Below are 23,962 nucleotides of genomic sequence, written 5' to 3'. Positions count from 1 at the left end.
GCTGAGGTTCTCATTAAGTTCCTTGAGCATTTTTATAACCATTGTTTTGATCTCTGTCTCTGGTAGGCTGCTTGTCTCTATTTTGTTGAGTTCTTTTTCTGGAGTTTTCTCCTGTTCTCTTATTTGGGATGGATTTATTTGTTTCCTCATTTGGGCTGCCTCTCTGTGTTTGTTTCTATGTATTAGGTAGATCTGCTATGTTTCCCAGTATTGGCCAGGTGGCCGTATGTAGCACATGCCCTGTGGGGCCCTGGCACAGTCTCTCTGGTCACCTGCTCCCATTGCTCCAGGAGTGTCCCTTGTGTGGGTTGTGGGTGCTCCAGGAATGTCCCTTGTATGGGTTGTGTGTGCCCTCCTATTATAGTTGAGACTCGATTGCTATTGGCATGTCAATGGTTGGCATTGGCCCTCAGGCTGATTGACTGTGGGGTTTGGCCACATCCACAGCTTATGGGCTGGAGTGTGGGGGGCATACCCCACTGAGTGGGATTTTCCCTAGCAGGTTCTAGTGCCTGTTGAGACCACCCTTTGTGTGTGCCACTTGTGGGGCTAATTGGGCAGTGCTCTGATGTGATCTGAAGCCAACCTCCAAGTATATTGGTTCTGGGTCTTCTTGGAAGGAGCTCTGGTGCAGGCCCAGGTCATCCACTTCCTGTGACCAGCTGGGGACTACCTGGTAGGTGCTACAGAGTGATCCATGGTTGTTTGCTGCCTGTGCTAAACCTCGAGATGTGTGAGAGAGGCCACACTGCAAACTGAGGATGGCTGCTACCAGTACCAGGCCCGGGGTAGCTCCACAAAAAGTCAGTACACCCCAAATGCTGCTGCCACCTGCTGGCTCCTGTAAGGTTCAGCCCCTGATAAAGGCTTGTGCAGTATGCAAGTTGGGTGAGGCAGGGTCTTAGGAAGTCACTAGAGTGAGAAGAGTTGTGGTAACCAGGTTAATAGAGAATCTGGTTTGATGCCAGTGTTGAGTCTGGAGCTACTCAGCAAAGTCTCAGAGCACATTGAAGCCAGTTGCTACCTTCCTGAGGCTCACAGACTTGGATAGTTTTCCAAGAAAGAACACAATGTGGGTGGGGCTGGCTGCTTGTGAGAAGGTGCCTCTGGCATTGGGGGAGTTGGGTGGGTAGGGTCCCAACAGAGCTAATCAGACCAATTCAGATTCAGATTTGGCCTTGTGGGGAGGGCTCAACATAGGAAAGATGGCACCCACCTTCCAGCTGCAGAAGACCCCCCACAGGGAAAATGACGACTGTTCTCCGGCCCTTGTGCCCAATCCACACACCTCAGTCTGTCCTCCCATTCCCCTATCCATATGCCTCTAATGCCCCTTGAGTTGCCATCCCTCCACTAGAGCTCAGGGTGAATGCCTGGAAGTGAGAGTCTGTGCATGGGCTGTTTAAGAGGACATCTGGGTTTCCTGCATCCTTTTATCTCACCTGGATGGTCGGAATCCCCTCTGCTTTTTACAGCCAGATGTTGTGGGGGCTCCTCTTCCCAGGGGCACCAGTACACTGGGCTAGGGAGCCTGGTGTGGGGCTGGGGTCCCTTGTCCTCCAGGGGTGAACCTCCATCGCTGGGATATCACTCCTGATTCTCAACTGCTACACAGTGGTTTAGAGCCAGCCCATCTCCACCCCTCCAACCAGTCTTGACATGGCTTCTTCTTTACATCCTTAGTTATAAAACTTTTGCTCAGCCAGACTTTCGATGGTTCTCTAGGTTGCTTGCTCTATAACTTAGTTGTAATTTTAATTGTTCATGAAAGGGAGCACATTGTTTATCTATTCTGCCATCTTGGATCTCCAGTCAATTTAATTCCTGAACATTTTGGTGGCTGCACACATTTAAAGCTCCAAAGGCATTTCAACAAGTTTTAGTACTTTGTTGTGGAATAGCTTGTTTAACCTTTCCAAAGTTGAGCACTTAGAGTTACAAAATCTATCTTTTCTGAGGTTGCTTTGTCATAATATATTATTTTGAAGTATTGTGACTCTTCATGCCTCCTGGGTATTTCTAGTTGCTTATGAGAATTTCACTGTTATTTATTTGTAGATGGCAGTTTGACCTAGAAAGAACAAAACATTAAAAATAATAATTATGTAATTTATGCCATCCCTAATGAATTATGCTTTATTTTCTAGGAGCTACAGATGTTATATTACTCATAACAGTCTGTTCACATATTAGTTATGTCACACAAATAAGTTATTTGTTAACTTGAAACACTTAAGCAAATTCTGTGTGCTTCTTTAAATTAAAAAAGTAGGTATCAGGGTATATTAACCATTTTTGTGTGCATGCCTGTAAAATGAGGAGCTAAACTAGTTGAGGTCTAAAGCCTGTTTAACACAGAGTGTGGTTTTTCAGGCCAGTAGCATCAGGATCACCTTTTAGAAATGCAGAATCCTAGGCCACACCCCAGAACTACTGGTTCAGAATCAGCATTTGAACAAGATGTCCAGTGATTCATGAGCACTTTAAAGTTTGAGAAACTCTGATCTACTGTTTTCTACAACTATAATTCTACAAGTTTTAAGAGCTAACTTTGGCTTCAATTGGAATATCTGATACATAGAACACTCTCAAGATGATCATGATACTTGGGGTTTAGAATATATACATATATTTTGAAATATTAATTTCTAATAAAGATTTTTTTGTTGTGTTTTTAAAACAAGCCAAGTTATAGGTTTAAAGGATCTTTAATTATAATGGTACATTTTCTATGCATTGATCATTTATGTACTCCTGATTCTCAGGGCAAAGTTTTAGGTCTTAGAAACTTAGAACTACTTTAATTGTCACATATTGGGTATATCTCTTGGGGGTATAAATCTGCCCAAATGATAAATGTCCAAGTAGTACATTTAATGATGTTCGATCATATTATAAAATCTTAAGCCATGTTTTTAAAGATAGAATTTTTTTCTACCCATCAGATTGAGTAATGAATAGTATCATTACTCCAGGGTTTGGGAAGGGAAAACCAGTCCAATTGGTAAGGATATGATCTGACAAATTTTTTGGAGGACACATCTACCAACTTCCCAGTGGGCATACATTGTGATAGAAAAGTTCCACTTTACAAATTTACAGATCGGGCCGGCCCGGTGGCTCAGGCAGTTGGAGCTCCATGCTCCTAACTCTGAAGGCTGCCGGTTCGATTCCCACATGGGTCAGTGGGCTCTCAACCACAAGGTTGCTGTTTCAACTCCTCAAGTCCCACAAGGGATGGTGGGCTCCTCCCCCTGCAACTAAGATTGAACACAGAATCTTTTTTTTTTTTTTTTTTTTTTTTTTTTTTTTTTATTAATTAGTTTCAGGTGCACAAGACAAAGCAAAACTTAGACATTTATCATTTATATCCCTCACACTGTGTAAAGACTGAAAGGACAACTTGAAGCTGAACGGCACCCTCCACAACTAAGATTGAAGGGACAACTTGACTTGGAGAAAGGTCCTGGAAGTGCACACTGTTCCCCAATAAAGTCCTGTTCTCCTTCCCCAATAAAATCTTTAAAAAAATTTTTTTACAGATCTATTTGTACTAGAATGTTCACTGAACCATTTTATGTAAACATAAAAACTGGAAATTACCTAAATGTCTATATAAAGACATAAATTGGTGTCCAAGCTATCTAACTAGATTCAGATACTTATACAGGTTACAAACACAGATGCTAATGAGATATAGATTTAGTTCTATGCATAGAAAATGCCTCAAAGGATAAACAAGCTTTTCACAATGGCTGCCTCTGGGAAGTGGGATGGTGGGGGGATGAGGATTTTTTAAATTTTCAGTTATATAACGTTTGGTTTAAAAAAAAATAAATGTGGGCTTTGAAAATAATTATTGCTTTTCTTTTTAATGTCTTCCTCCTAGCCAAAAAAATAATAATTATGCACAGCTAAATTAAAAAGATAGGCTTATAAATTTCAGAATATGTGTGTGAATTCAAATAAATTAAAAATAGTGAAAAATTCAAGAGTCACTCAAAGAAAGATTTCTTAGCAATTCTCAGCTGTAGGCCTTCTGAGAAATACCTGAATTCTGAATTAATACATTTTTTATTACTAGATTAAGGTAATTTGGTATATGAACAACAGTTAAATTCACAGGTAATTTTCCAAATGCAAAATAAAATAGATATTATTTTTCACTTACCAAGTTGGTTAAAAGTTTGCCAATATTAAAAATTTTGCTAATATTCAGGAATCATAAGCAGGTACACCTGGGAAGATGTACACTTTTAAATGGAACAATCAAGTTTTAGTCCAATATGTATAGCTTGATACCATTTTATAAGTACATACATATTTCGTAAGCATAGCAAAAGTTGGGAAAACAAATATTATGCTCTTAACAATGGTTACCACAAGGGCAGGGGATTAGAGAACAGACTTACAACTTTTTCCATTTATAGAATTTTTTTTAAATGTTGAGAATATGGTAGCTATTTTTTCAACTATTTTCAAATTTTGAAAAGTATAAAGAGAACTGGTGAAATTCATTTACTTAAAAGCATACTTCACAACTTTTGTGGTTTTTTTTTTTTACTCTTCCAGAGTTTCAATATCCTTCCTAGAATAAAATAACAAAAACAAAACAAAAGTTTGTCCTTATAATTAGGTTTGTGAAAAGATATAAAAAGTGAACTTTAAGGGGGTTTTTATATGTGGTGCCTATTAAGTTGGGAAAAAGGAAGTACATGGAATTTTATCCTATATTCTCATTTCAAATTAATGGCATTTGGAAGAAAAAATATATTGACAGAAGTATATGACACTGTGTTTTTCTAGAATCAAGGTGCGTAAATTGTAATTAAATAAATACTATCTTAAACGTGTTTTATGGCACTCTTTTGAGGGATATATTTGAGAATTCTATGTATTGTCTTTTTTTTACCTTACAAGCTTTGATTTTTAAGATTTTAGGAAATCAGGCACTTGAATCAGGGAAAAATGAGGCAATGAGAATAGTGAGCCAGTACCATGATTCAAATAATTTAGCAATAGTCCTAACTTTTATTGGAAAGTAGGCTCTCTTAGAGATTAAAATAAAACTCTAGGACAGTTTTACCTTTCAAGGCACCTCGTATATTAAAAAAAAAAAAAAAAAAAAAAAAAAAGTGAATAAATAACCAAACTGGGTTAAACATTTGGGTATATTTTCAATATTTACTTTCAAGAATTCAAGTGGTATTCTCTTTCAACCTCTCAGTTTCCCTCTGTAACTGTATGTGTAAACTCCTGTGGAGATCACATCAGGAACCCACGTATGAGACTTAATATGAATGTAAACCTGAGACCTCTCATGTCCCCACCCTCGCTATAACACAGGCCCTAATGGAAGTGCCTCACCATTTCTTCCACCATCAAGAAATAGTTACACCCCAGTGGAAACAGTGAGTTGAACGAACTGTGCTTGCTCATACTTAGGAAATGTCTGGCAATACTGTTTTCCATATTTGCTATGATTGATTATGAGACAAGTTGTATCTCACTGTCCCAAAGTAACAAATGAATGAATAAATCAAATGAAATTAAATGAATCATTTATTTTATGAGCAATATTTTATATTGAAAACGTGCAGATTTGTCTTTTTTTTAAAGTGAGGTATAATAAAATTGATACTAGTTGCAGTTGTACAACATAATTGCAGATTATTTTCTTTCACAGATAAGCTACAAGCTTTCCTGGGGGTCAAGGCAGTGATGCATGCATAAAACAGTTTCACTTTTTAAAACACTGCCTGTGCTATTTTTGTGTCTCTAGCACAGCGCTTACTAAATTGACAGGTATCTAATACTCATACATGACTCTGGAATGAAAAGATAAATGAACAAATGTATGATACAATTTTGTAGGGAAAACACTTCATTAGTTATCCAAGGGGGAAAAAGGGTTATAGTAAGTTATTAAAACCTTATTTTAAATATAGTATACTTACAGGGTATTTCTTATTCCTATTGAATAGCAAGGAAAGCTGCCTTAGTTATCGTGGCAGACAAATAGGTCACCCTGGGATGGTGCAATTCATTCTTTTCCAACATTCAATGCTTCTGTTTCTCTCATTACTTATTTGGAACCTAAATGAAAATTTTTCCTCTGCTGTTAATGGCACCTGGCTACTAACTAAAGACAAATTAAATTAAGTAAGTAAACACAGTGAAAGAAAACTAAAACTAACAGAGATTGTAGTCTAGATAAATTGTAAATAAGGATATCTATTTTCTGGTTAATATTTTGAATTGTATTTCCATATTTTATCTCATTTAATCAATACCTATTTGTCAGTTTGGGAAGTTTTACTAAATAAACTGTGGAATTGTGAGTTTACGTGACGTGCCCAAGTTCAGAGCCAGTCTACAGTGGACCCAGGATGTTGCCTGCTCCAAAGCCCCTGTTCTCTCTACCAAGACAGCACTGACACTTGGTCCCATCTGTGTACACTTCTAGGAAGCTGAACCACCAGCAGTGGTGATGGAGATAGAGCAAGGAATTCAAAGGATACGTAATGGAACAATTTCCAGCCTTAAAAGATGGTCACAGAAAAGGACTCAGCTTCTAAGCTCTTCTTTCCAGCAAATGGACCCAATCTCTGTTTAGTTGGAGTCACAGAAAAATCTCAAAAAGTAAAGCATGTGGATTTCAATTCCTGTATTAAATTTCACTCCGACAATGGTAAGCTTGCATTTTATTTCGTAGTAAATAAGGAACAATAATAATCTTGATAGTTATTAATTATGAAGTTTTTCATTCTATTGTGTCTTCTGGGTATATTAAAATATTGTTCAACATATACTCACCCTCCTCATGACCTCCCTGGAAGGAGTGTACGTCTTTGCACCATTGATGTCATGTCACTTTTTTTTGGCCAAAGGAATGTGACTCAGTGACAAAGTAACAGTGTGCCAACTCCAAGCTTATATCTTAAGAGCCAACAAAAGTGTCCCTAAGTTCTCGTGTTCCTGCCATCGCCATGAGAAGAGCATGCCTCAAGTAACTGTCTGTCCAAAGATGACATGGACCCAATCTGCAGTTTGGAGCCCAGCCCAGTGATGTCCAACCTAGAGCAGCTGCATTTCAGCCAGCTCCCAGAGGGATCATTGGTGACAAGTCGTTAGAAGGTTAAGACTTGCATGTTGGTGCCAGGACTTTCACATGTAACAAGGCAATATAAGGAATGGAGAAAACTGTGTGAAGAACTCAGGGTTGGAAATTTACAGTATGGTGATTTAATACCCAAAGGAAATAATGAACTGAACCTCTGGAAACATGGTTGTCTCCTAGTTGGGGACTTTTGCATAAGAACAATTACACAGAAAATGTTCTCCGATTGTTTTCTGTTGTCCTCACTTTGGTCTCTCTTGATAGGAACTTTCAGATAAGACCTTCAGTTAATTGTATTTTCTTAAAAGTATTTGAATGGACTTCCTAAGAGTTAACAGCATTTGAACATCAAGTGGATTATTGACTCATCTTATTCAAGACTGAGGGCAAATCTAATAAATGTGCCATTGAAGCTATCATGAATTTTTCTCAATTTACATAAGAACCAACAGTTCTTATTTGTAGGATTTCCATGCTGGGGCTCAGCAATAATGAATACTTCATTATGAAAAGCCAGCTAATTAATGGGGAGTTCCCATGATCATTAGTGCCAAGAGCAAACCAAATGATTGCTGGCTAATAAAAATAATTCAATAATAAAAAGCCTAGGGAAGTTGTTTTTAATTCTGGCTGCACATTATAATCATCTGGGGATATTTTATATATATATATATATATATATATATATATATATATATACACACCAGGGCTTCACCCCAAACCAAATAACGGTTATTTTTTAAAAGCTCTCTGGGTGATTTTTACCATGAAGCCAGGGTTGAAATAGGGCATATATGTTTTATGCAACTTTTTAAAAGCCAAATAGTCTGGATAGTTTACATATACAAAATGCCCCATGAAAAGCATCATTCCCTATAGCCTAGCTTTTATACCCAGGCCAAAAACAAAACAAACAAATAAACAAACAAACAAAACTAATGTGTATATTATTCTATCAAAAACTAAATACAATTATCAAATTTTGCCAAGGTTACAATTAATTTACTTTTGTATTATTGTTTCTAATTGTGGCAAAATACACATAATATAAAATTTACCATCCTAACCAGTTTTAAGTATACAGGTCAGTGTCATTAAGTATATTCACATTGTTGTGTTACCATCACCACCATCCTTCCACAGAACTCTTTTCATATTGCAAAAGTGAAACTCTGTACCCATTAAATAATAACTTTCCATTCTCCCCTTCCCCCAGTCTCTGGCAACCACCTTTCTACTTTCTGTCTTTATGAATTTGACAATTTTAAATACCTCATATAAGTGAAATCATATAGTTTTTCTCCTTTTGTGACTAGCCTATTTCACATAAAAATATCCTCAAGGTTTATCCATGTTGTAGCATATGCAAGAGTTCTCTTCTTTTTATAGACGTAATAATATTCCGCTGTATGGATATACCACATTTGTTTCTCCATCTGTCAGTGGACACTTCTACCCCTTGGCTGTCATGAATAATGCTATGAACATGTGTGTATAAATATCTACCTGAGATATTCCTGCTTTCGATTTTTTTGGGTATATACCTAGAGGTTGAATTGCTTGATCATATGGTAATTTCTATTTTTACTTTTTGAGGAAAGTGGCTACGCCATTTTTCATTCCCACCAACAATGCACAAGGGATTCAATTTCTCCATATCATCACTAACACTTGTTATTTTCTGGTTTTTAGTAGTAGCCATCGTAATGAGTGTGAGGTGGTAACTCACGGTGGTTTTCATTTGCTTTTCCCTGACAATTAGTGATGTTGAGCATCTTTTCATGTGCTTACTGATCATTTGTATATCTTGTTTAGAGAAATGTCTATTCAAGTCCTTTGCCAATTTTATAATCAGATTTTTTGTTGTTGTTTTTGAGTTGTAGGAGAAAGAGAGAGAGAAAGAGAGAGAGAGAGAGAGAGAGAGAGACAGAGAAAGACCTCTTATCAGATACCTGATTGGCAAATATTCTTTCATCTCATGGGTTGCTTTTTCAATCTGTTGATTGTATTCTTTGATGCACAGAAATTTTTAATTTTGATATAGTCCAATTTATCTATTTTTACTATTTTTGCCTGGGCTTTTGGTGCCATATTCAAGAAATTATTGCTAAACAATCCATTTACTTTCAGCAAAGTTTGTCTTCTAAGACACAAAGATGATTTACAATGCAAATCAATTGGATAACCTGGATTAATTTGCTCACTTAAAATACAGGTCTTTAAAATGAATAAAATTAAAATTAAAATTGGCAAACTCTGAGGTTTTATTGAAACTTTAACTTTTGAAAAAGTATTAAATTTTATTTGTTTAGCTAGCTGATTACTTTCCCTGAAGTTTCTAATTCATGTGTAGTTCATGGATCCTTTCAAATTGAAACATAATGAGAACCCTTTTGAAGTCTAAGTCTATGTGTCATGAGTCTTTGTTTTGCCAAACTGCCTAGTACAGTGGGTAGCATTTACTCAATTAACCCTTAAAATAATAAAATATTAGCCCAGGAGTGGCTACTGATATTATTTACACCATTTATTCATTTTATAAATAAATAAATTGAGACCCTGAAGGAAAAGTAATCTAAGTGGTGAATATTGAATATGAAATAGATGCCCTGCTTGCAGGTTTAACAAAAATGCATGGGTTTAGAAGTTTGGACCACCTGTCTGAACTGTCTGAATGGGATAATTGATGCCTTGGGATGTAGGGGCACGTACGAGGTCTGACAATTAAGTTCACGAACTTGTTGCAACACTGTTGCTAACCTTTTTTTAATATCAGAGGGATTATTCATTATGAATTTGTACCAACTGGGCAAACAGTTAACCAAGTTTGCTATTTGGAAGTGCTGAAAAGCCTGCGTGAAAAAAGTTAGACGACCTGAACTTTTTGCCAACAATTCATGGCTCTTGCATCAGGACAATGAACCAGCTCACAAGGCACTGTCTGTGAGGGAGTTTTTAACCAGTAAACAAATAACTATTGAAACACCCTCCTTACTCACCTGATCTGGCACCCAATGACTCCTTTCTTTACCCAAAGATAAAGGAAATATTGAAAAGAAGACATTTTGATGACACTCAGGACATCAAGGGTAATACGACAGCTCTGATGGCCATTCCCAAAAGAGTTCCAAAATTGCTTTGAAGGGTGGACTAGGCACTGGTGTTAGTGCATAACTTCCAAGGGGAGCACTTCAAAGGTGACCATAGTGATATTCAACAATGAGGTATGGAGCACAATTCTAGGATGAGTTCGTGAACTTGATTGTCTGACATCATATGATGTCACCCTTCAATTGTGAGCAGGTGGTGCAATAGGAACATGGCAATAAATATTGGGTTTCTAAGAAAATATCCAAGAGTTTTTCCCCTCAATCCTATAAATGCTCCTAAAAACTGTCACCTTGTTCCTTGGGGGTTCTCACATTTCATGCAACTCCCAATTACTAGCAAAACATTTTGAGAGATGCTAAGAGACCCTCTGTGCAAATTGCCATGTTAACTGACCATGTTTCATACTTCTAATTAAAAATTAATTTGATTATGTAAAGTTTGCAGTATTTCAGACCTGAACGAGTTTTCTAAGTCATCAGTTCACATCTCCTTTTCCGATGTAGACTTAGGGAGGCAGTGACTTGACATAAATAAATGGCCAATAGGTATGTGGTCAAGATCCTAATTGGATTTCCAGGTCCAGAAGCTTATATATTGTTAGAAATGTCACCAAAAAAAAGAAACAAAAAAGGGACAATAGGCATGTGTTCCAGGATTTGAGTTCCCTCCTTGTCTCGCAGCTTCTGAAAGCTTGCTCTCCCTCAGGCATCCACAACGCCATAAAATCTTTGGCTTCTAGCACCCTAACTCCCCCAAGCCTAGTAACTAAGCTATGGGAACTTCCCTTCATGGCCCTACGTCCATTTGACCTGGTTCCACTGCCACCAGAAATGGGATTACTGGACACTTTCCCAATTTTCTCTTTTTTCAGATATCTTTGATAAAAGGGGCTTTATTCTGTACAGACGAGCATACTCAAAATGTTGCTGTTTCTGTATTCACATAAAATTGTATGAACAAGACTGCCAAAGTTCAAATTCATCTGACCATCCACTGCAAAATTATTGAACATTTGTGAGAGCCATCTGAGGTTGAATTAAATTTTTGATGTGCTGTGAAATTGGGTCAGTGCATTAGAATTACGTTTTAATAGTTATGAATGTACTAATAAAATGCTGTTCTTCAGTGCAAATTGGCAACAATCCCAGACTTCAGGAAGCTTCAAAGAAATGAATTTCAAAATTCCTGATTAACAAATATGCACAAGAAGTCAGAAAAGACAAATTAAGAACCCTGTATTAAAGTGCACAATAAAGACTAGATTTATCTTACAAGTTAGGATCTTAAAAGGGGCCTATTTGCACTGAAAAGGGGAATGTTATTCAATGGTGTCGGTAGCAAGTAGAAAATTTATAAAGAGAGAAGCTCCTCATTCTTCTTAGAATTTGTGATTCCAGTAGAGTCGTTGTACTTAGTCAACTATTTTCTATGTTGCTTAATGGGGCAAAAAATGGGACAAAGATGTGGGAGTCGTGGGGACTTAAATTTCTATTGGATATTATAAAGAACTTCTTAACAACAAGCTGCCTTGTGCTTCTCATGAAAAAGGTTTAAGCAGAAATTGGACAACCATCTTTCAGGGATGTTGTAGAAGATATTTATTATTTGGCTGAGAAGTGCACCCAATGACTTTCAAGATCCTTTTGAAATGTAAGACTGCTGCTACGTACTGTAAAATACAGCCCAAAGCAACCCTAGTTGAATTGCAGGTAAATAATGTCTTAGAAATGAATTCTCACCTAATAGCATTTACAACTTAGCAGAACTAAATCTATGTTTCTGGAACCCACCTGGAGGCTAACAGACAGTCACAGCTTTGGATGTGAAAAGGACTTCGAGGGAGCTGCAAAAGAGATGAAATATGGCAACGAGGGCTTGGTTTTAAGAAGTTGTAATCACAATGGCTAAGATGGAATCATTTTACTAGAGTCTTCTGCAAACTAACCAGATATTGTTCCTGAGAAAACAATAACCAGATATTGTTCATGAGAAAAATGTATCTATGTACTATAAAAATATGAAATTATGTCATGAAAATCCAAACACAGGACACCTATGGTAGCCATTTATCTGACAAAAAACAAAATAAAACTGATCCATTTGCTTCCACTGAACCAAAGCAGTGAAATAGAACAATGAAACAGGTAATTCAAATGAGTTCAATTTTAGGATTGAAAGTGTTATTATTAGAGTCACCCTGAATTTTTTTTCCTTACAATCTCTTCTGCTCACAGGATACTAGACCGAAATGAAAGTAAATCTCTTTTCTGCCATTTCACATACTTAAACATTGTTTTTGCTCCAAGGGTCATTTTGAAAGTACACTCTCCACTGATTACTTTTGCAACTTGGAGTCCAGGGGGAAAAAAAAAAAAAGATAGAACATCCATTTTCTCTAACTTTCTGTTTTACCAAGCCTTTTAAAGCCAAACTGCCAAGAGAAGAGTGAAACAGAAGTTTCACAGTTTTTGACTTATTACTTGCATTATTTCATTCACAAAAGGGAGAATTAAACTAAACATTCCACATGCTCACCTTAAAAGAATATCTCTCATACAGAAGGAAAGACACCAGTTGGTCCAAATGCATTGATGAATAAGATATAATATTGTACATAATTTTCCTTTATTTAATAAAAGGTATCACTCAGGAGTAGTGAACCCAGAATTAATGGGACCAGAGCTTATATGATTTGAGGGGTAGGGATATCTTTAAAAAACAAAAAATACCTCTCAGTTGGGTGGTTGCAGCGTTCCAGCAAGGCTTCCCATGTGTCTCCTCCACCACAGATTGCTCCTCACCCTTTAGAAGAAAAAACCACTCTCCTTGGGCAAGAAGGGCCCTTCTCTTGAGGCTGGAAAATGAACAGGAACCATTCTCGAGCTGACTCTCTCTATGTTGCCTGCAAATGGCTTCCCAACAGCATTGCTAGAATCCAGTACCGAGATTCTGCCCTTGTTGAAGTCATGAATCTTTTCCATCTCCCCTTTGAAAATATAGAAAAGGACTGAGATGAAAATACTTGCAGTCACTATTAAGTACACAGCATTTATGATAACAAAAATAGCCAAAGCTAGTGTAAGATCCACAATGAAAATGATCAGCTTTGCCAACATGTCTGCATTTCTCCTTGTTCACAGAAGATATTAAAAAATTCCCAAAGGCACTGAATATGCAATTATGTCTTTGTAAAATGTGGGCAGGAAAAAGGACATTTCTAAACATGCTAAAGTATGGTGTAATTCTTCCCAGGATCTACCAGGAGGGCTGCGTAATGAAATTTTTGATTTCCCAACTGATACAGAACAGTGGTTAGAGGTGAAGCATGGGATATTGCTTCACCATTAATCCTCTAATGGAGAAAAATGCAGGGATTTATTTTATCCCCTAACTATAACTGATTCACTTGGATTGCAATTTTCAAGGAATAGGAACACACTAATATTATTCATTTATAACATGCATGGCTACTATAGAAATTTTGTGTTTCTTGGAAATTAAAATATACCAGTCCAGTGTGAAAGAAAAATAAAGCCAATTTCAAACACACAGACTTGGCAAATCTTTTGCATGTGTTTGAAAAAAAAATTACTAGAAGATATAATCCAATAAAATGTCTTCTTCATTGAAAGAGGAATATTTGGTATATAAAAAACCCACAGTATTTAACCAACAGAGCAATGAATTTAAATCCAAGAATCACAGTTCAGCAGCAGACATACAGGTGAAAATTCAGATTAGAAAAGGAAGTTAGTTATTGGGCTTCCAGAGATAGTCTTTAAGAAGACACTCACCTTCCTGTATTAAATGTTGTGATTAAATAGCATGATGATCTAAAAACAAAATGGCCAGGACATTTCTTAGTTAATAAGGTAAATGGACGGTACTAAGAGAATTCAAGAAGAACATAAAGTTGAGTAATGAAGCCTGGTCTTCAAATGAAGCAAACTAAACTGAAGCATGATTCTGAGTTAGTGATGGAATATAAGAAACGAGAATCTATTTGTTCATAACATTCAGAAGCTTCCGCTTCAAGTGATAGATTAGGAGTGTGAGATTATATTTCCAGAGGGTTTAATCATACTTCTTGACTACACAATGAATCTTTCCAAACTCATAGTGTTCTAAATGCTGTAATATATACTTGTTTTACATTTGTAAGAACCAAGAACATGACAAAACAGTGTTGTGCCTGCATCCCCTCATGGCCACATCTAAATTACAACTAATCTATAGAATAACCATCACTGAGAATCTCCTGAAGTCTAACTGAACCAAAGTCCTACCTCTAAGGACATACAGAAGAAGTCACCTTGAGACTGGTAGGAGAGGCAGAGACGTGAAACAGGTTGATTCCACACCTGCATGTGACTGTTAAAAATCTGATGGGATATCTTGGCTGCAGAGTTCTCCCTTCCACTGGATGAGTGAGGGGTCCCAGCCTCACACCAGGCTCCCTAGCCCAGGGTTCCAGTGCTGGGGAGAAAAATTCCCATAACTTCCTGCTGTGAAAACCATCAGTGATTGTGGCTGAGTGAGACTGAGGGCCGCTGGAGTCCCAGGTGATTCTCTTATAGGACCCATGCATGGATTTACTTAGTGTTGAACTCACTCACTCTCAGTTCCAGTGTTGGGTCAGCAGCTCAAAAGGCACCAGGGGCATATGGGGAGGAACTAACTTGCCCCACCAATTTGAGGGCCCACCCAAGCCACTACCAGTGGTTTTTTCCATACAAACGGCCTGTCTTGACTCATGCTTCAGATGTTCCTAAAAACTCTTAAAGGTTCACAAAACCCAAACAAACAGCACCTGGTTTTGGCATGTCCTGTTTCTCTTCCTGAGCAGCCCCAAGCCTGGCACTAGCAGCAGTCAGCCTCAGTTTGCAGTTTGGACTCTTGAGGTACCTCCAAGCTCAGTGCAGGTGGTGGCCATCTGTGGATTGCTTTGTGGCCCATTTCAGGTGGCCATGGGTAGGGCACATGCTGCAACTGAATTTGGCCTGTGCTGAGGCCCCTCCCAGGAGGCCACAGTGCTGGCATGCCTGGTGGCCAGCTTTGGACCAAGCCAGGAGCATCACCTGGCCACCTCCAAAGATGACACACCCAAAGGGTAGACTGGGAAGGCACCAGAGCCTTGTGAAAGTGACTCATGCTCTGTCCGAAGTTGTCTGGCTTCAGAGCAGGGGGCAACTTTCTTTCAGACAGAAGAGCTGGTAGAATACATTTTTTCTTTGTTGAGCCCTCCCCCCTCCCAAAGTGCAGACACAAGCAGCTGCCATATCTGAGTCTTCATCAACCTGGCTAACACCATCTGCCCTGCCCTGGTGATTCCCTGAGATGCAAAAGAAGGAATACAGAAAAGGCTGGGCTCTGAGATGATTATAGCATTCCTCACGTGCTTTACAGGCTTAAACTCAATGTGCCTTACTAGTATGAGACTCTAAGGGCATAAATTGGGATTGTAGTTTTTCATGTCCCTCAGTGTAAAAAATGAGATGAATTTAAATGTAGATTGATTTCTGGCTCAAAACTAAAAGAATCAGGGACATTCTTTCGTCAAACACAAGGATCCTGGGTTCTTATCCTAAAGTAAACATATGTAAAAATCATTAGATATAGACATAATTATAGTAGAGATTAGTGCATTAATATATAAAGAGTTTTGCTGACATCCTTTTTTATATTTATTTTTCAATTATAGTTGACATACAATATTAGTTTTAGGTGTACAACATGATGATTAAACATTTATACTGACATACATTTTTCTTGGTGGATAGGTTTTTTTCTTTATACAGGTAAGACCTTAGTTTTGACCAACAAATATCACATTCAACTCTTCATTCTAAGGTACCCCCCAAATATATTCCCAGCTATTTAAACCAGCAGCAAGCAAGTTTCCAGTCTATGACTATGTAAAACTACTGCAGTGACTCTTGAAGCTAAATCACACATTTAATTTCTCTTACCTTTCAGATCATCAAATTCTATAAGATTCACTATAAATCTCTCCACTTCTATCCCATAATGACTTGCGCAGAAACATTCTGAATAAAATGATGGTATGACTTGATTTATGTACATCTGGACTTTCAACCCAATGGCTTCCCGGCACTCTATCAATCTTTATAAAGTCCTGGTAACGTACGTGAAAAGAACCACAATGCAGTAAATTAAAAATGAGCCCTGGATTTTGCCAGTGTTACAAGGTAAGAAGCTGTGCGGCCTGGCCCATGCTGTGTAGCTGCTGGTGGAGGAGTGGCTGCACTTTGGGCTCAGCAGCAATCTGTGCTTTGCTGCTGGCCCTCTCAAGTCAACTTCCTAAAATGGCAGCCTGAAATGACTACTGCTGAGAAAGGTCAAGAGAAGCTTCAATGCTTGGATTTCATTAATATTTCTTTTATGATGTTAAGTTGAAGCTGCTAGAACATACTTGGATTTTTACCCTATTAATTTATTCAAATAGGAACCTCCCTAAGCCTAATATAATATAATTCAGTAACTCTAATGATAGCATTATTGTTCCTAATATTAGGTAACCATTCTTATCTATAAGGGGATTAAAACTTCCAGGCCTATTGACATCAAGCTCAACCATGTGACTTGCTTTGGCTAATGAAATGTGGTCAGAATGCTAGATGCCAGTTCTGAGCAAAACCTCTAGAACTATTGTGTGGTTTCACTATCATTCTTTTCCCACAGACACTGAACTTGCAGGTCCCAGATTGAGGCTGCTCATTCAACCTGAGTGGGCTCCAGAAGGGAGAGCCAAAGCCAACCTATGATTGACATGTAAAATGAATAAGAAAGAAGATTCTCTTGTTGTAAGATACCAAGATTTGGGGGTAGAGGGTGTCTTTTATTACTGTAGTGTAACTCAGTCTAAACTGACTGATACAATTGACATTCTTTATAAAAACTGTAAGAACTGTCCAAGCATGAATAAACCAAAAAAGTCAGCAAAGCTTTGGCCAATGAGAGTGATACCTTATTTCTCCAGATTTAGGATTCTGCACTCCTGACCTATCCTCCTACTTTGTCCTTTGGAAAATACTGGAAAGTGGGGATATTGCTTTCAGGAATGCTAGATGCTTGTACTCAAAGGGATATAATGATCTCCCCTTTTCTTGCCAGAATGGAGATAGGTGTGGAGTCTTTCTCTTCCCACTTCTCCACTGATGCCAGCATTAAGCCAGCCACAATAGACTTCCCAGAATGTCTGGGAACACTCTCAGAAGAGCAGGCTTTCTCAATTTATAAGGGCAGACTGCAGAGATGAGTAGGCACGATATTCCAAACAGCTTTCAAGTGCAGAGAAGTATCTGTGGTAAACCAGCTAGATTGGTGCAGACTAGATGACACTTACTTTCAAGGTGAATGTAATTTTTGGCAAGTCTAGGATTGTACAGATTAAAGTGGAATATAATTCAGGAAAATCATCAGTCCACAAATCATTAAGACTTTAGTTCTAAATTCATCGCCACATTTTATAGCTTATTATATAAACTTTAATACCCATTTTTTTATCTCTAAAAATGATGATTCAATGATTGTGTGAGTTGTTCAGCCTGTGTGAATTATAATTCCAGCTAGGCTGCTTACTATTAATAGTTGTATATCCTTGAGAAACTATGTCGTTAACTTTTCTGTACCTCACTGTCTTCTGTTGAAAAAGGAGTACAATAATACTACCTACCTCATATGGTTGTTGCAAGGATTAAATGAGTTAATCGGGGTAAAATACTATAATTCCATAAGTACCATTTAATTAAGGTAAGCTAACTTATTAGCTATCGTACCTACCTCAAAATGTTGCCGACTATCAACTGACTAAAAAGAACTTTATAAACTTTATGAAGCATTGTTTTTGTTGTCTTTTATTTCTTATTTTGCTGTACAACATGACTTATTTTTCTTTGATTGTGATTCTTTGAGGGGTAGCAATAATATAAGATGCTTAGTGGATTCATTTGACGAGACCAGTATCTTTTTGTGAGACAGTTGGAGCCAAAAACAATTTATCTCCACAGAATAAGTCTTAAAATACATGTCAAATGTGGTAAAATCTTCCCAATTTGGTTGACTATTTGTGTCAAATTTTTAATCCCAAAGTGTTTTCTTTTCTACAACTGGACCTCTTTTCCAATCATGAAGACTGATTTTACAAAACTAACACTAAGAAGATGAATCCATCACAGAGGAAAAAGAAAACAAAATCCATTCTCCATGCATAAAACAATGCCTTAAAGACCTTTGCTATTTATTAATTGCCTATAGGGCTCCTTTTTCCTTTAGCATGGCTAATGTTCCTTTTAAGAGCTATTTTGAATTTTACAAAACTTTATTGAAAACTCTCTGTTGTTTTAATTTAGGAAGTTAGAGAATTATTTCATTCTAATTCTTTCCCAAAAGATTACCATGGAATCATTCTACTAAATGTAGAAATCAGAGGTACTTTGAGGAGCTTTCCACTTTCCTCTATTTTTAAAGACCTGTGTCCCAGTGGCTATTAACTTGTTATGAATGTGGGTTAAGATATCTTTTCAAGTTGATTGAGAAATATCAGAGATCTAGTTAGTAGATATCCTTCCTTGCAACATCCATATGAAAAAGATATGTTGGCCATAGCTTTGGTATGGGACAGGAAAATCGAGCACTTCAATTCAATGAGATAATAATAAGTGATGGCTCAAGCTCAAACAGGAGAGAGAAAGAAATGATACTGCTATCTCTTAAAGAATTCAGAAGCTAGTGGTATGTTTTTGTCTTGTGTTCTTTTTGGCAAATCGTTTCCTCAAATTAGTTTTTCCTTTTGTCTTTCGGAGACATTACACATAGCAATAGCACCACCTATTGGCGTATTCTATCTGTTTTATTTATTTATTTATCTATCTATCTATCTATCTATCTATCTATTTATTTATTTATTTATTTTTAGTGTTTTGGATTTCTTTTCTTTATTAGTTTCAGGTGCACAAAACTATGTACTAGTTAGACATTCATCATTTATATCCCTCACACAGTGACAACCCCCCTCCGCCCACCCACTACCCCTCTGACATCGCAAACAGCCAATACCTTTCCACTGTCTCTATTCCTAATGCTGTACTCCGCTTCTTGTAAATATATATATATATATATAAAATTGTAGTTGACATTCATTATTGTTCAGCTCTAGCTTCAGGTGTACAGTGCGGTGATTAGGCATCTACATCATCCCCGAGGTGGTCTCCCTAATGAGACAAGTGTTCATCAGATACCCTATAAAATCTTTTATTTTTTGTCATGAAGATTTGGTAACTACTCTGCTTGAAAAGTATGGAGAATGCAGCTTATGACTCCCCTTTTAGCACCTACTTTTGTTTTCTACTGAGCAGATTTGTTGTGCAGCAGGTTTAAGGTTAGTTCAATAGTTCACCAGTGTTAAAAAGATAAGCCATTTCTTCCCTCCTAAACGCTCTTCTTCAAAATAATAAGTTGTATAAGTACCATAAATAACAAATTTATCAGTTTTTCTGTTACAGTGTAGTGTGAACAAATGAGCCACGTTAGGAGGCACATAAAGTTAGCTGTTTAATAACACAGGCTAATGAACTAAGCTAAGTACAAGTGTTGTTTTCTGCTTGCAGGGACAGACATAATAAACCTAGAATTATGAGTTCATATTAATTTCTTATTTAAATGGAACTAGAGAGTGCATTTCATACATGTATGCAACAGAATCTTGGAAAAACTTTATGAATATGTTATTTATTTAAAGATCCCATTTTCAGGCAGCATGGAAATTCTGTTTTATTTCTGTTTTTGCTGAATTGTGAAACTGATTGACCAGACAAAATATAAGATTCTTTTGAAGTTGAGTGTAAAGATCTCCAGACCAAGACTGACTTCTGCAGACATAATAAAATTGAGTGCTAATAGTCTCACCACAGCTTCCTGACGTTGGGCTGCATAAAAGCAAGTGACTCACACATTGATAAATATTTGAAAAACAAGGAAGGGAAGAAGGAATGAGTACAGGAACTATCAAATCATAGTACATGAGATCAGGCTCAAAGCAGAGCCATGTGTGTATGACTTACTGAGGGAGAACGCTTCAGGAAAAAACCCGCAATGAAGGGGATACATCAGGAAAGCAAGGATGTGGGCGTAGGTAAGATCTAGTCTCAGCCCAATCCCATAAAGGAGATCTGAAGTATAAGCCACATCACAAATTGTTTTTCTCCTGTCAGTCAGTCATTGGCTGTAAGTTTGTTGCTGGTTGATTAGGGGAAGACAATTTCCCTGGCAAATTATTTCTTACACACTGAGGGCAATTCCCTGGAGAAGGAGCAGCTGTTAGCCATTATTAGCCCTTAGTATTCACAGCAACTGGGAGATGGCCTCATCTGAGATATCTGGGTAGGGCTCTAGGAATATGCTTCCAGAATGTGTCATTTTGGTCATCATTTCATGTTTAAATACATGAAATAGTCACCATCAGCCATTTTATTTAACTTTTCTATTCCGGAGTTCTTTAATTTTATTCAACTCTGAATTGACTGGACTTCATCCTCAAGAATTTCCTTTTTCCAAAAGAATTCATGGGCATGACAACTTGTATATTTGAAATGTTTGTTTTGTCTTTACACTTTGTCGTGCAGGAGACCCTGATCGCTGCGCCATTTGTCACGCCGGGCGGCCTAAGGGGTCTCAGCTCCCGCTCCCCACATAAGAACGCAGGATATGGTGAGGCCAAAAAGGAACACCCATGGAGCCATAGGTAGGGGAGTCATACCACTATAGTCTCTCTGGCGGCATCCGCCTCTCTGCAATCCGCTCTTGCTAGCTCAGCCACCATCTTCTTGCTAGCCCCCATTTTTCTGCTAGTGTATAGCCACAGCAGTTATATTAGCGCCCAATGGCTCACTGGTTACAGCTGACAGCCAACTAGCCACAGCTGATGGCCATCCAATTACAGTTGATGGCCATTTACTACCTGAGCCAGCAGCTTTTCCTCGTGAGGCTGAGAGCCTGGAAACTGCTTTCTGGGGCTCTGTCCCCACACACTTGAAGGACAATTTATGGGGTATAAAATTCTTGAGTCTTACTTTTTTTTCTCTCAGCAGTTTATAAATATTACTCTATTCTTCTGGTATTGATTATTTCCAGAGAGCAATAGAGAAAATTTTTTCCCTTGTATGTCTCTTTTCCTGCCTGTGATTCCCATGTGACTTTTTTTTTTTTAAACCATTGAACCTCTATAATTTCTCCAAGATATATGTTGGTGTCTATGGTAGGCAGAGTAATACCCCCCACATGATGTCCAAATTCTAATCCCTGGAACCTGTTATTTTACATGAAAAAGAAATTTAGTAGATGTAATTAAGGATATTGAGATGAGATTACCCTAGATTACTCAAGTGAGTCCAATTTAATCACAAGATTTCTTAAAAAAAAAAAAAAAATCAGCAAAGGAACTGTGAGAATGGAAACTGAGTTAGAGAAAAATTTGCACATGCTATACTGCTGGCCTTCAAGATGAAAGAAGAGACCACAAGCCAAACAATTCAGGCATCCTGTAAAATTGGAAAAGGCAAGAAAATGATTCTCCCCTAGAGCCTCCAGAAGGCGTGCTGCCCTACGGACACCTTGATTTTAAGTCAGTGAAACCTGTTTTGGACATCTGACCTCCAGAACTGTAAGATAATAATTTTGTGTTGTTTTAAGCTGCTAAAATTGTGATAATTCGTTACAGCAGCCATAGGAAACAATATAGTGTCCATTACTTCATTTCCTTTATGTGTCATCCATACATATATCAATTCCTCTACAATCATTTTCATTTTTCTTTTCCATTTTGTTTTGTGTGATTTTTCTCAAACCTTTCCATCATGATCCTGATCACATTTTCAGTAGTGATATTTCAATGTTTGTTACTACTAATGTGCATTCATTTCAGTAATGCATTTGTATTTATATTTCATCTTCTTAAGCTCAACCAGTTGATTTTTAATCTCCTTCTGTAGCCTTCCAGTATCTTTGTTTGAATTCTTGTGTATTTTATTTATTTTTAGGGGGGAGTTTCTTTTTTTAAATATTTTTTTTATTTTTCAATTACAGTTGACACTACATTATTATGTTCATTTCAGGTGTGTTATGTAGTGATTAGACATTTATGTAACTTACAAAATGATCCCCCCAATAGCCTAGTACCCATCTGACATAGTTATCACAATATTATTGAGTATGTGCCGTCTATGTTGTACTTTACGTCTTGTATATTTTGATTCCATATACTTCACAAGGAGGGAAAACTGTTTTTTTCTTTTTCTTTTCTTTCTTTCTCTCTTTTGAGTCATCATGATGCATGCCACTTTTTTGAAAATCCTGGGAACTATATGCTTCTCTGGTATTCTTCTTGTGGCATATGTTTCATCTACCTTTTATTTATGTTATTTCCTTCTTTAATTTTTATGTGGTAGTGTGGTTGTGTCCCTTTGTTAAGTGGAGCACACGCTGATGATAAGCTGTTCAACAACAGATCACAAGAGAAATTGAAATAGAGAAGTTTGTGATTCACAGGTCCTCGAGGAATTGCACAGAACACCTCGAGGGGTCACACAGGAAGTCAAGACAGCATGCAGACAGAGAGTGAGGTAGGACCTGGGGCACAGACCTTTATTAGAATCTGTGAGTGTAGCACTTTGGAGTTCTTGGGCTAAGCCTGGATTGGTCAATTCAAACAAAAAGAGTAAGCCCCATGCATGTCTTGTCTAAGGGGTTCGTAAGGCATACAGGCACTTGGGAGGCAGGGGACACTATTGATCATGAAGGCTGTTGGAGACGTTGTATCAGGAATATACAGTTGCTTATAATTCTGCAGACTATTATTTTGGGCATGGACTTGCACGAGGGGGCTAGTGCCAGTTTAGGACCCTGCAAGCTGGTTGACCAGACAAAACAGACACCAAGGCAGCAGTACCTTCAAGTAGCTTAGCTAAACTCTTGAGAACAGGTCTCAAGTTGGTCCCTAATTGATTTTGAATAGGTACCACTATATGATGGGAGTAGGGGAGTAAAGAAGGACTGTTCTGGGACAGCCTGTGATTCTAATAAGATCTACTATTTCCAGCATCTTCCTCATAAATATGTTTGTCTTTGGGTTTTACAAGTATATCCCTATTTTTAGCATTCAAGAAGTTAGTGTGTTTCCCAATTAAATTCCTGAAATCTAAGCTCTTCTTTGAAATCAACAATTTTTCTCTCTGCTCCTTTAGCATTGCAACCAGAGTTCTTGTATCTTGTTTCATGACTGTGGTAATGCATTCTTACTTTAGAGCTGATTTCATAGTTTGCGGCATTATATTTCATAGTCTATGATTTGAGGCTATATCTCCTTTTTTGAACATTAAAAAAATAAATACAAAATTCACATATCATAAAATTCACCCTTTTAAAGTGTACAATTTAATATTTTTGTATATTCATGATATTATATAATCATCACCCCTATGTAATTCCAGAACATTTTATCACATCTAAAAGAAACTTTATACCTATTAGCTGTCACTCCCCATCATCCTCCTCCCCGCAAGTCTACTAATCTATTGTCTCTATGGATTTGCTTATTCTGGACAATTCATATAAATGGAATCATACAATATGTAATCTTTTATGTGTGGCTTCCTTCACTCACTATAATGTTTTCAAGTACCCTCCATGTTGTTGCGTGTATTGGTACTTTTTTTT

At 37.4% G+C, this 23,962-nt stretch overlaps 1 long non-coding RNA gene across 2 annotated transcripts; it reads right to left on the bottom strand.

Moving 5' to 3' along the window:
* Positions 1 to 122: 122 nt before the first annotated feature.
* LOC141568194 (uncharacterized) lies at positions 123 to 13,369 on the bottom strand. 2 transcript variants are annotated; one of them, XR_012491239.1, is made up of 3 exons: positions 12,961 to 13,347; positions 12,022 to 12,074; positions 123 to 2,071 (listed from the first exon to the last, which is right to left on the bottom strand). It is a non-coding gene; the product is annotated as an uncharacterized LOC141568194 (long non-coding RNA). The 2 variants fall into 2 exon arrangements; XR_012491238.1 differs by lacking the exon at positions 12,022 to 12,074 and having other exon boundaries at positions 12,961 to 13,369.
* Positions 13,370 to 23,962: the final 10,593 nt, after the last annotated feature.

The sequence above is a fragment of the Rhinolophus sinicus genome, linkage group LG13 (genome assembly GCF_036562045.2).
Source record: "Rhinolophus sinicus isolate RSC01 linkage group LG13, ASM3656204v1, whole genome shotgun sequence".
Lineage (NCBI taxonomy): Eukaryota > Metazoa > Chordata > Mammalia > Chiroptera > Rhinolophidae > Rhinolophus > Rhinolophus sinicus.
Note: the sequence above shows the minus strand (reverse complement) of the source record. Positions and strands in the feature narration are given on the sequence as shown.